The 12215-nt window shown below is 48.1% G+C and overlaps 2 long non-coding RNA genes across 2 annotated transcripts; both read right to left on the bottom strand.

Moving 5' to 3' along the window:
- Window positions 1-5166: 5166 nt before the first annotated feature.
- Window positions 5167-6668, bottom strand: LOC103103034 (uncharacterized). The gene is made up of 2 exons (XR_474813.3): window positions 6265-6668; window positions 5167-5534 (listed from the first exon to the last, which is right to left on the bottom strand). It is a non-coding gene; the product is annotated as an uncharacterized LOC103103034 (long non-coding RNA).
- A 3080-nt stretch (window positions 6669-9748) lies between these two features.
- Window positions 9749-11172, bottom strand: LOC103100670 (uncharacterized). Its single transcript, XR_474805.2, has 2 exons — window positions 10847-11172; window positions 9749-10116 (listed from the first exon to the last, which is right to left on the bottom strand). It is a non-coding gene; the product is annotated as an uncharacterized LOC103100670 (long non-coding RNA).
- Window positions 11173-12215: the final 1043 nt, after the last annotated feature.

Below are 12215 nucleotides of genomic sequence, written 5' to 3' on the forward strand. Positions count from 1 at the left end.
TGAGATGTTAAGTTAGCATGAAAGCAGTGAATGCCAAGGAGCCCCTGTCTGGGAGAGCATCCCTGCTTCTCTTTGGGTACCTGCTTCTTGTTAACAGCGTTATCTAACTGCGTATTAAATGAAGGCAGCCTGGAGTCTTTCTTGCTCCAATGAAAGCTCCTGCGTCCACATCTGCTGAAGAGATCCAATTCACTGCTGCTTATCCTCGCCAGGAAAAGAGAAAGCATTTAAGCTATTAGGGTAAATGGCACCGACACTACCCAGTTAATTATAGAAATTTACACAATCAGTAGCTTTAACACAGACACGTCTAACATAAACAGCACATCAGTAAATGAGAAAAATACCCCTGGCAACATTTCCTGCCTTGGGTCTAATTGCCATTAGAAAATGACATAATGTAATTACAGTGGTGGAAAAAGAGGTGGGGAAGAGCATCATCACACAGAATAGAAATGACTTATCCTGAGCAAGCTTCTACTTCCCGAGCAACTCTCCCAAGCGTGTGCAGAAATAAGTCCAGAGAGCTCAAGGACAAGGAGGCCAGAATATCTGGAAGGCTGGAGCCTCCACCTAGCTTTGTCAGGACGGCCTGCTGGAATGAGTTCAAGGGGTTTAGCTTCAGAGATCCTGGGTTTGAACTTCAGTTCTCATTTCCTGTCATGCCGGTCGTGACCAGGAAACAAGCATTTCTTAGGCACATCCTGAGCAAGTCCTTTCTTTTACTTTCACCTCAGTTTCCTCCTTTGTAAAATGAGGGGATTTAACTAAAGAACATAAACATTCCCTTCTTGGTCTACATTCTCTTACTGAGGAGTTTGAGAGTGGGATTACTTGAGGAATATGCACTGGGTAAAAAAATATCAGCCTAGGCCAATGGAGTCCAAAGGTAGCAGTATTTTGTATTGGAAAGAAGCCTGGAAAAGCAACATTCTAGGAGAACATTTTTATAACAAGACTCTCTGACGAAGGTTTAATTTCACAAATATATGAGGAGGGGTCAGCTGGGTGGCTCAGTGGATGGAGAGCCAGGCCTAGAGATGGGAGGTCCTAGGTTCAAATGTGGTCTCAGACACTTCATAGCTGTGTGACCCTGGGCAAGTCACTTAACCCCCACTGCCTAGTCCTTACCATTCTCCTGCCTTAGAACCAATATAGAGATTCTAAGACAGAAGGTAAGGGATATATATATATATATATATATATATATATATAAATAGTCAAATTCACAAAAAATCAAGCCATTCCCCAATTGACAAATGGTCAAGGGACATGAATAGGTAGTTTTCACACAATGAAATCAAAACTACCAATAAGCACATGAAAAAGTGTTCTAAGTCCCTCCTGATCAGAGAAATGAAAATTAAAACAACTCTGAGGTATTACCTCACACTTAGCAGGTTAGCTAACATGACAGCAAAGGAAAGTAATGAATGCTGGAGGGGATGTGGCAAAGTTGGGACCTTAATTCATTGCTGGTGGAGTTGTGAATTGATCCAACCATTCTGGAGGGCAATTTGGAACTCTGCCCAAAGGGCGCTAAAAGACTGTCTACCTTTTGATCCATCCATAGAACTCTTGGGTTTGTTCCCCAAAGAGATAATAAGGAAAAAGACGTGTACAAGAATATTCATTTCTGTGCTCTTTGTGGTGGCCAAAAACTGGAAAATGAGGGGATGCCCTTCAATTGGGGAATGGTTGAACAAATTGGGGTATATGCTGGTGATGGAATACTATTGTGCTCAAAGGAATAATGAACTGGAGGAATATATGGGAACTGGAACAACATCCAGGAAGTGATGCATAGCAAAAGGAGCAGAACCAGGAGAATATTGTATACAGAGTCTGATACACTGTGGCACAATCGAATGTAATGAACTTCTCTACTAGCAGCAATGCAGTGATCCAGGACAATTCTGAGGGACTCATGAGAAAGAAACTATCCACATCCACAGAAAGAACTGTGGGAGCAGAAATGCAGAAGAAAAACATGTAGAAGAATCATGTAATTCAATGGGGATGTGGTTGGGGTTTTGATGTTAAAAAATAACTTTGCTGCAAATATGAATAACATGGAAATACATTTTGAACAATGATACATGTATAACCTAGTGGAACTTCTTGTCAGCTTCAGAAGGGAGGAGGGCAGGGGGAGGGAATCATTACTCATGTAACCATGGAAAAATATTCAAAAGAAAAAAAGGGGAAAAAGTATTGATGCGGAGGAAGGGACTTAGAGTGAATTGTCTAGTTTCTTGGCTATCTTCTTTGTGAAAATAGACTAACTTCAGCTTTTTTAAATATCCAAAGTCATCACCTATCTGTAATTAAAAAGAAAACATAGATTTTGGGACATAACAACCCTCCCCCCAAAAAACAGAGAGGAATGGTTTTCCTTTTCTCCTGAAAACCCAAGAGTTATTATACATATTATCCCTGTTGTGCTCAGCAACTTAATTTCCTTTGCGAAAGGGAAATACCAGGTTCTGGGGAGTAGAAGGAGGTTACAGGTTTTATAGTATTGTAAGAGAGAGGAAAGGGGGTCTCTGGGATTAAACAAGAGAGAATTTTCTGTCCAGCAACAGGAGATGTTTATCAACAGCTTGGAATGTTGGCCAAAGGAGAGAGAGAAAGGGATTTGAGGTTCTTTGCAGGAGCTTCACAAAGATCTATTTCAGGGTGTCTGCCAGCCCCACAGCGGGTCAATCCTGATGTTTCTCATTAATATCTAGAACCAAGGCAATTCTAAAGAACACAAAGTCATGAAAAATGAGACCAGAAGTAGGGCTAGGGATGGTTTCCTTTGATTGTAATATGTAGATTGTTTGTCTATGCATCCACATTTCAGGACTTGCATCCCTCAGTCTGGCAACTTTCACTGTGACTCTGTATGCAGCCTTAGTGGAAACTCATTTTGTAAGAGCAGCCTAGCACCCTCTGTTGAGTGTTTGGGAAGGGGGTAAGAGAGGAGCAAGAAAGAGATCTAGAGGTGAATAGAGGGATGAATGAGTTAAAAAATATTGGCCTGGGGGAAGCTAGGTTGCTCAGTGGTTAGAGAGCCAGGCCTAAAGATGGGAGGTCCTGGGTTCCAATTTGGCCTCCAATACTTCCTAACTGTATGACCGGGGGCAGGTTACTTAACCCCAATGGCCTAGCCCTTACCAGAATTCCTGCTTGGAAGCCGTACTTGGTATTGATTCTAAGGTGGAAAGTGAGAGTTGAAAACACTGGCCTGGTCCTGAGTCCACAACTATCCTCCTTAGGAACCCTCTAGTCTGAAAACTACAAGGCCATGGATTTCAGCCACCTGATGCATTTCCAACGGGTTTTACTGCATTTTACACCAACTGTTTTATTTGAACTTGCTAACGGGGTTTTTGTCTATGCCTGCGTTTTCTCTGCCCAGGGAGCTCCTCCCCGTGCAATCAGCAATCACCTGCAGTTTCCGGGCTTACAGAGATTCCTGGAGGTCGGGAGAAATGCACTGACTAGAATTAGAAGCCAGGCCTTCCTGAATCAGAGGCCACTGCATCTCCCTCCATATGTTTCTCCAGTGGCATCAGAAAGAGCATCAAAGACAAGGCGGACAGCGAGCCTCCCCATGACAAGCCAGGGGCTGCTGGCAGAGGGCTGGTCCCTAGGCTGAGCTCACCATGCTGCCTGGTTGCCATGGTTTCCGTTAGAATTCCAGGGGCACGGAGCTCAGAGGCTGTCTGGTGCAAGCCCTAACTGAAAAAGAACCCTCCCCTCCCCCACAACATGCCACTGCTTCTGGTTAACTCCCTGCCCGGCAGGAGCCCCCTCCTGAGCCCTGGGGAAGGGCTGGCCACAGGAAGCGGCCTGGAAGCAGCCCTTACTGCCTTCCTGCCGCCTCAGGCCAGACAAAAGGGAAGAAGCCAGAGGCCTACAAGGTGGGGCCCCTCACGCCATGGCCAGGCCGGCCACCGTCTCGGTGCCTGGGCTCCGGCTCCCTGGGCTTATCTAAGGACCTTTGGTCCTCGTGCGGCCTTCAAGAAGCGCAGTAGATGGCAAGGTGTTGCCGAGGGTCAGTGAAGCCCTGGCAGGGCATGCAGGAATGGGCCCAACTGGCAGGGGTGGGAGCAGGTCCAGGCACATGGCAGGCTCCTGTTTTCAGGAGCCTTCGGGCTCTGGTGGACAGACCAACGCCGCGCTGTGCTGATGCTGGATGGAGCCGAGTTCCGGGTGGCCTCCTTTCTGCCTCTTACACAGAAATTCTTCTCGAACATAGGGGGGAGGCGGGAGGAAGGACTCCGAACTGACTTTCCAACCCAAGCTGCCTGCCTCAGGGGCCCGGCCACTGTCAGCCCTTCTCTCTCCTCTCCTCCGGTGAGGTTTTGCAGACCCTAATCTCGGGCTGGATCTCCGTGTAGCTAAGACGGGCAGCCATACCCTTGGCTACCTCCTTCTTGGTCACTCCCTCTAGCTAGTTGGTTGTCTGGGGGACCTTGACGTCCCCGAGGGAGCAGCGCATTGCTCCCCCTCTTCAGTCACCCACCAGCCTACGTCGCAGAGCACCAGGCACGGTCCACAGAAGGCTTTGCTGCCCATCCACCACCCCGGTCAGCACTGAGCCTACATACAGGCCAGTGATCTAGGCCCTCTTCCTTCCCTACCAAGACGATTAGTACCTGCTCATCCCTCACTTCTGGGATCGTTAGGAGACTGAGATTGGCATAGGCAAACCATTTCACAAGGCCCTGATTACATGCCTGAGCAGCTAGGTTAGAATGCTGGGCCTGGAGTGAGGAAGACTCTTCTTCCCGAGTCCAAATTTGGCCTCATGACTGTGTGACCCTGGGCAAGTTACTTCACTCTGCCTTGGTTTCCTCATCTGTATAATGAGCCAGAGAAGGAAATGGCAACCCCCTCCAGCATTTCTCCCAACCCCCCCCCCAAGACGTCACCAAGAGTAGACACAACTAAAAAAGTGGCTAAACTTTTAAAGGCTTCCCAACTGTCTTCCTCCTCACCCCAGGCCTTGGACTCCGTCCATCCAAAGCAAGAATAAGCAGCGTGTCATGGGCAGAGTATGTGAGGAAGGACAGGGAAGTCTGTGCTGCTCTATGGAGAGCAACATTCTGGGTGCTGGATGCAGCTCTGGAGCTCCCCTGCTCCCTTACCCGCATTAAACACACAAGACAAGACTTTGGTCATTTAACACTTTATTATAATAAGAAGAATACTGACAAGAAACTAAAGCCTGTGGTTGGTGGCAAATTAGGAGCCCTTCTTTTCCTCTGAATCACAGGATGCAGAAGAAGAACAGTGTCAACGGGAACCCAGTGGCTGGTATAATAGGGGCCACCACTGGTGTGGTGGTGCTCGTGGTGGTGGCAAAGGTGGTAGGCGGTTGTCTTGGCAACAGTTGGATGAACAGGGAGTGCTTGATTATGAGTCTCCATAGAGTATCCATCCCTCATCGTCAAGCTTCAAAAACTTGCCCTTTGCCTTCAGCAGGTGGAGCCAAGATGTCAGAGTAAACCCGAGCAGCTTGAAATCACCACAAGAATCCTCTACAACCAATATTAAAACATCGCCACAAAATAAATACAGGAGAGAAAGAATCAACAAGGAGACACAATGAAACAACTGTCAAGACAAGAAAAACCCAAAGGGTAGGCACAGACCATCTGGGGCACTGGGGTGAGAGGGGAACAGAGTCAGCAAGAGGCTGTAGCAAGGAGGGAAGAGCAGGCCACACCGCCCACTTCACATCTGCTGTCCCAGGTTTGGAACCTGAGCCCAAGCCAATATTCAGATCCCCCAGATCCTTCCTGGGCCAACCCACACCCCTTGAAATTTCAAACCTGTGGAGAAGTCTGGAGTCCCAGCCCAGGGCAGTCTGGGCTGGGGTGGGCTGATCCATGTGGGCCCAGAGGGAAGCTGGGAGTCGGAGTCCGGGCTTGGGATGAGGACATAGTCCAGAGTTTGGGATGGCTGATAGTACCAGGGCCCCCTCCCCCCAAGATACTTTTGCCTAAAGCTTAGGGCAGAGTTCCAGGACAGGGAAATCAAGGGTGTGCCCAATTAGAACAAATACACAGTAAGACCAAAAACTTACACCTATATCATTTAAGTAGTTCCTGACCTGACCCAGATCAAAGACCAAAAGCTTATAACCAAGCCTAAAGCAAGTCTTTGAGCTATCAGGCTCTCAAGGGTCAATGGAATCAGCAGGGGGAGGGGACCATCACATCACCCTTCAAGAAGTGAAACTAGTAAAAACACAGAAAGTAAGCTTACTTGTCCTCCAAAGGTGTGCCCTTGACTTCTGTTGTGCCAGGTCTAAGGTGCGACCTTTCACCTTCACAGTCTTGGTCTTGGTCTTCTCCTCAGTACCTGGATTCCCAACCCCCCTTTTTATTTTATCACAATAAATCCTACTAAGCTTTGGAATCCCTGTCTATCCCCCCCAGGGGGGGGGAGGGCTATCTCCTATATATTTTTTCTGTCTGGGACCCCTTTTTCTGCCTGCCTGGGACAGGAGAGTAGGGAAGGCAGGAAAAAACCTCCTAGGTCAGAACTGCCTTCCCTCTCTCCCCACACTGGTGTCTTGTTGATAAAAGTGGTTGCCAAGAAACAGCAGCTGCAGGGCCCCCTCACATCTGTGATGTCATGGCATTCCGCCCTGACATCACCCAGCTATGGCAACGGAATGGTCATTTCTCAACGCACTAGAAGAACAGTTGGTGAGTAAACTTAACTAAGGCCTTTCAGATCTAACCCAGAGAAAGACAGAAATATTTGAACAGCTTGGTGGAGGAGGAGCACAGGGCACCTTCATCTCTTAAAGCCATCCCATTCTGTTTCCAAAGGAGTTTCCAGAGGATCCAGCCGCGAGTGTCCCAACCCTGACCCTGAGACTTGAGCTGCCCATCCCAACTCTCTGGCTTCAGTGTTGCAGATGTGGGAGTCTGGAAAGAGAAGTGAACCAAAGGGAGACAAAGGTAATGAGGGAAGGGAAAAAAAGAAAGGGGGAAGAGTGCTGGTCCAAAACGATGCAGGAAAGAGGGGTGGAGAGAATTGTGGGAATAAGGAAGATAGATAAAGATTTAGTAAAAGTCCATGGATGAAAGATTAAGGGGGATCTTTAAAGACAAGCTAAAGGAGACATAGTAAAGGGAGAGAAAGGTGGAAGAAAGGACAAGGGAGACAGGGGGACTGGACAGAAAGAGGGGCAGACAGAGTCTAGCCTTCTTGCTTTCAGAACTGCCCTCACCCCATCTGACTTCTTGTTTTAGCTGCCATTCTATTACTCCCTAACTTTGGGCCTATGTTTGAACTGGCCTGACTTATTCTGGCTTTGTAATGCTCATCCCCATCTCAATGCCACCAACCCCAGACACCCCGGCCAAGAAGTAGAAAATGAGAGCAGGGCTTCTGGACTAAGTGTCTGGAACTGAGTGTTTGGCTTAGCCTTTGTCTCCACTTGCTGTTTGACCTTGGACAAGTCTCTAAACCACTCTCACCTTTGTTTTTCACATCTGTAAAATGATGCAGTAAGATGCAATGATTTTTACAGGGTTTGGGGATTCTTCCCATGATCCAGTAGGATGTAAGTTTCCTGAAGACAGATTCATTTTTGCCTTTCTGTCTCCAATAGGAGGCACGGGATGGCTCATGGAAGGTATGTAATCATTGTTGAGTCAAATGGAAATGTTTTAAAGAGGTGGGTGCCATTGAAACTAGGGTGTGAGCAGCCAGAACCCCTTTCATTTCCTCCGTTCCTCCCTGCTTCTTCCTTCTGCTTTGGAAGCTGATTAACAGGCAATAAGCGACTCCTGTATGCCAAGCACTGAGGACATGAAACCAGAGAAGAAGAGGCCCTGCCCTCAAGGAGCTGACCGTTGGAGTGGGGTGAGAGAGCCAACAGCTCCACATATTGTCTTCACAAAATACCTAGCGAGTAACTTCAGTGGGGAGGACAAGAGCAGCTGGTAGGGAGAAGGAAAAGCCTCCTGCAGACAGGATGCTGAGCTGAGTTGTAAAGGAAGCCAGGGAGTCTGAGAGGGATGCATTCCAGGCAGAGTCCCTAGCCAGAGCAAAGGCCCACGAGATCATTCGAGCATTCGATGTGAGGAATAGCAAAAAAGCCAATCTGGCTGGCCCAAAGAAGAGTCACGTTTAATAAAGGTACAAAGGTCCATTGAGGCCAGGTTGTCGTTAGGTCTTTAAAGGTCAAACAGGGGAGTTTCTACTTGGCATTCACTGAATTGAGGACTGACACACACGGGGGAAATCACCAGGACATCTATGTAGAGGGTAGACAGGAAGGAGAGACTTGAGACAAGAGAGATCAATTGAGAGGCTAAGCAAGAGTTCATGTGACGAAGGCCTGAAATGGAGGGCTGACCATCAAAGGGACAGATGTGAGAGGTAGAACTGACCCAGTGGGGGAGGGGGTGATGATCATTATAATCCTCACATTTCTATAAAGATTTAAGGTTAGCAAAGCCCTTTACATATATTCTCTTACTTGGTCCTCTGTGAGTTAGATCTTATTAGTACACTTACTTTTCAGATGAAGAAATTGAGGCTGACAGACCAAGTGACTTGTCCAGAGGGTCCCATAAGCCACTAAGTGTGTAAGGTAGGACTGGAAAACAAGCTGCTCTACCACCTCGGTGCCTCAAGGGTTCGTGAAGGAGATTGCATGGGGAATCAATGATAACACCTGGGTGGTAAAGCTGAGTACCCGGGAAGATGGTGCCAGGTCTCCGAATTCTGAGCGAAGGAGTTGGGTCATGCTGACCTGACCCCTGAAACCATTTCCTTTCCCCCTTCTCATCCCCCTTTTCCTGATCACTTTCCCTTAGACCCAGCCATAGGTGGCAGGCATAAGCATATGTGCTTTGCTTGGGAAGAACCGAGGCTAGCTTGGGGGCTGAGCTGGGCCTTACATCAGGAGCCCAGTGAGTGATGGCAGACAGAAGCTCACTGACTGTGTTGGGATGTACATTAATAATCATTTCACGTTCTCTCCCACACGATTTTCTTATCAGATGTCTCCAAAGGTGCTGAGGTCACTGATCTTGAACTTGGCGAAAGGAAGGCCTGGGTTCTGGGCCCTCCTTGGCCTCTTTACACTTTTAAAAGTCTTGCACAGTCCACAGAAGGGTTTGCTGCCCATCCACCACCCCGGTCAGCACTGAGCCTACATACAGGCCAGTGATCTAGGCCCTCTTCCTTCCCTACCAAGACGATTAGTACCTGCTCATCCCTCACTTCTGGGATCGTTAGGAGACTGAGATTGGCATAGGCAAACCATTTCACAAGGCCCTGATTACATGCCTGAGCAGCTAGGTTAGACTGCTGGGCCTGGAGTGAGGAAGACTCTTCTTCCCGAGTCCAAATTTGGCCTCATGACTGTGTGACCCTGGGCAAGTTACTTCACTCTGCCTTGGTTTCCTCATCTGTAAAATGAGCCAGAGAAGGAAATGGCAACCCCCTCCAGCATTTCTCCCAACCCCCCCCCAAAGACGTCACCAAGAGTAGACACAACTCAAAAAGTGGCTAAACTTTTAAAGGCTTCCCAACTGTCTTCCTCCTCACCCCAGGCCTTGGACTCCGTCCATCCAAAGCAAGAATAAGCAGCGTGTCATGGGCAGAGTATGTGAGGAAGGACAGGGAAGTCTGTGCTGTTCTATGGAGAGCAACATTCTGGGTGCTGGATGCAGCTCTGGAGCTCCCCTGCTCCCTTACCCGCATTAAACACACAAGACAAGACTTTGGTCATTTAACACTTTATTATAATAAGAAGAATACTGACAAGAAACTAAAGCCTGTGGTTGGTGGCAAATTAGGAGCCCTTCTTTTCCTCTGAATCACAGGATGCAGAAGAAGAACAGTGTCAACGGGAACCCAGTGGCTGGTATAATAGGGGCCACCACTGGTGTGGTGGTGCTCGTGGTGGTGGCAAAGGTGGTAGGCGGTTGTCTTGGCAACAGTTGGATGAACAGGGAGTGCTTGATTATGAGTCTCCATAGAGTATCCATCCCTCATCGTCAAGCTTCAAAAACTTGCCCTTTGCCTTCAGCAGGTGGAGCCAAGATGTCAGAGTAAACCCGAGCAGCTTGAAATCACCACAAGAATCCTCTACAACCAATATTAAAACATCGCCACAAAATAAATACAGGAGAGAAAGAATCAACAAGGAGACACAATGAAACAACTGTCAAGACAAGAAAAACCCAAAGGGTAGGCACAGACCATCTGGGGCACTGGGGTGAGAGGGGAACAGAGTCAGCAAGAGGCTGTAGCAAGGAGGGAAGAGCAGGCCACACCGCCCACTTCACATCTGCTGTCCCAGGTTTGGAACCTGAGCCCAAGCCAATATTCAGATCCCCCAGATCCTTCCTGGGCCAACCCACACCCCTTGAAATTTCAAACCTGTGGAGAAGTCTGGAGTCCCAGCCCAGGGCAGTCTGGGCTGGGGTGGGCTGATCCATGTGGGCCCAGAGGGAAGCTGGGAGTCGGAGTCCGGGCTTGGGATGAGGACATAGTCCAGAGTTTGGGATGGCTGATAGTACCAGGGCCCCCTCCCCCCAAGATACTTTTGCCTAAAGCTTAGGGCAGAGTTCCAGGACAGGGAAATCAAGGGTGTGCCCAATTAGAACAAATACACAGTAAGACCAAAAACTTACACCTATATCATTTAAGTAGTTCCTGACCTGACCCAGATCAAAGACCAAAAGCTTATAACCAAGCCTAAAGCAAGTCTTTGAGCTATCAGGCTCTCAAGGGTCAATGGAATCAGCAGGGGGAGGGGACCATCACATCACCCTTCAAGAAGTGAAACTAGTAAAAACACAGAAAGTAAGCTTACTTGTCCTCCAAAGGTGTGCCCTTGACTTCTGTTGTGCCAGGTCTAAGGTGCGACCTTTCACCTTCACAGTCTTGGTCTTGGTCTTCTCCTCAGTACCTGGATTCCCAACCCCCCTTTTTATTTTATCACAATAAATCCTACTAAGCTTTGGAATCCCTGTCTATCCCCCCCAGGGGGGGGGGAGGGCTATCTCCTATATATTTTTTCTGTCTGGGACCTCTTTTTCTGCCTGCCTGGGACAGGAGAGTAGGGAAGGCAGGAAAAAACCTCCTAGGTCAGAACTGCCTTCCCTCTCTCCCCACACTGGTGTCTTGTTGATAAAAGTGGTTGCCAAGAAACAGCAGCTGCAGGGCCCCCTCACATCTGTGATGTCATGGCATTCCGCCCTGACATCACCCAGCTATGGCAACGGAATGGTCATTTCTCAACCCACTAGAAGAACAGTTGGTGAGTAAAGATCTAGCCCAAAGACAGGCTGGGGGGAGGAGGAGCACGGGGCACCTTCCTCTCTTAAAGCCACCCCACTCTCTTTCCATAGGAGTTTCCAGAGGATCCAGCCGCGAGTGTCCCAACCCTGACCCTGAGACTTGAGCTGCCCATCTCAACTCTGGCTTCACTGTTGGAGATGTGGGAGTCCGGAAGGAAAGAGAAGTGAACCAAAGGGAGACAAAGGTAATGAGGGAAGGGAAAAAAGAAAGGGGGAAGAGTGCTGGTCCAAAACGATGCAGGAAAGAGGGGTGGAGAGAATTGTGGGAATAAGGAGGATAAATAAAGATTTAGTAAAAGTCCATGGATGAAAGATTAAGGGGGATCTTTAAAGACAAGCTAAAGGAGACATAGTAAAGGGAGAGAAAGGTGGAAGAAAGGACAAGGGAGACAGTGGGACTGGACAGAAGGAGGGGCCACAGTGTCTAGCCTTCTTGCTTTCAGAACTGCCCTCACCCCATCTGACTTCTTGTTTTAGCTGCCATTCTATTACTCCCTAACTTTGGGCCTATGTTTGAACTGGCCTGACTTATTCTGGCTTTGTAATGCTCATCCCTATCTCAGTGCCACAAATCCCAAATACCCCAGCCAAGAAATAGAGAATGAGAGCAGGGCTTCTGGACTATGTAGCTGGAAACTGAGTGTTTGGCTTAGCCTTTGTCTCCACTTGCTGTTTGACCTTGGATAAGTCTCTAAACCACTATCACCTCTGTTTTTCACATCTGTAAAATGATGCAGTAAGATGCAATGATTCATAAAGGGTTTGAGGGTTCTTCCCATGATCCAGTAGGATGTACGTTTCCTAAAGACTTGTCTTTCTTTCTCCAATAGGAGGCACGGGATAGAACATGGCAGGTATGTAATCATTGTTTGTTGAATCAAA

Source organism: Monodelphis domestica, chromosome X, assembly GCF_027887165.1.
Source record: "Monodelphis domestica isolate mMonDom1 chromosome X, mMonDom1.pri, whole genome shotgun sequence".
NCBI lineage: Eukaryota > Metazoa > Chordata > Mammalia > Didelphimorphia > Didelphidae > Monodelphis > Monodelphis domestica.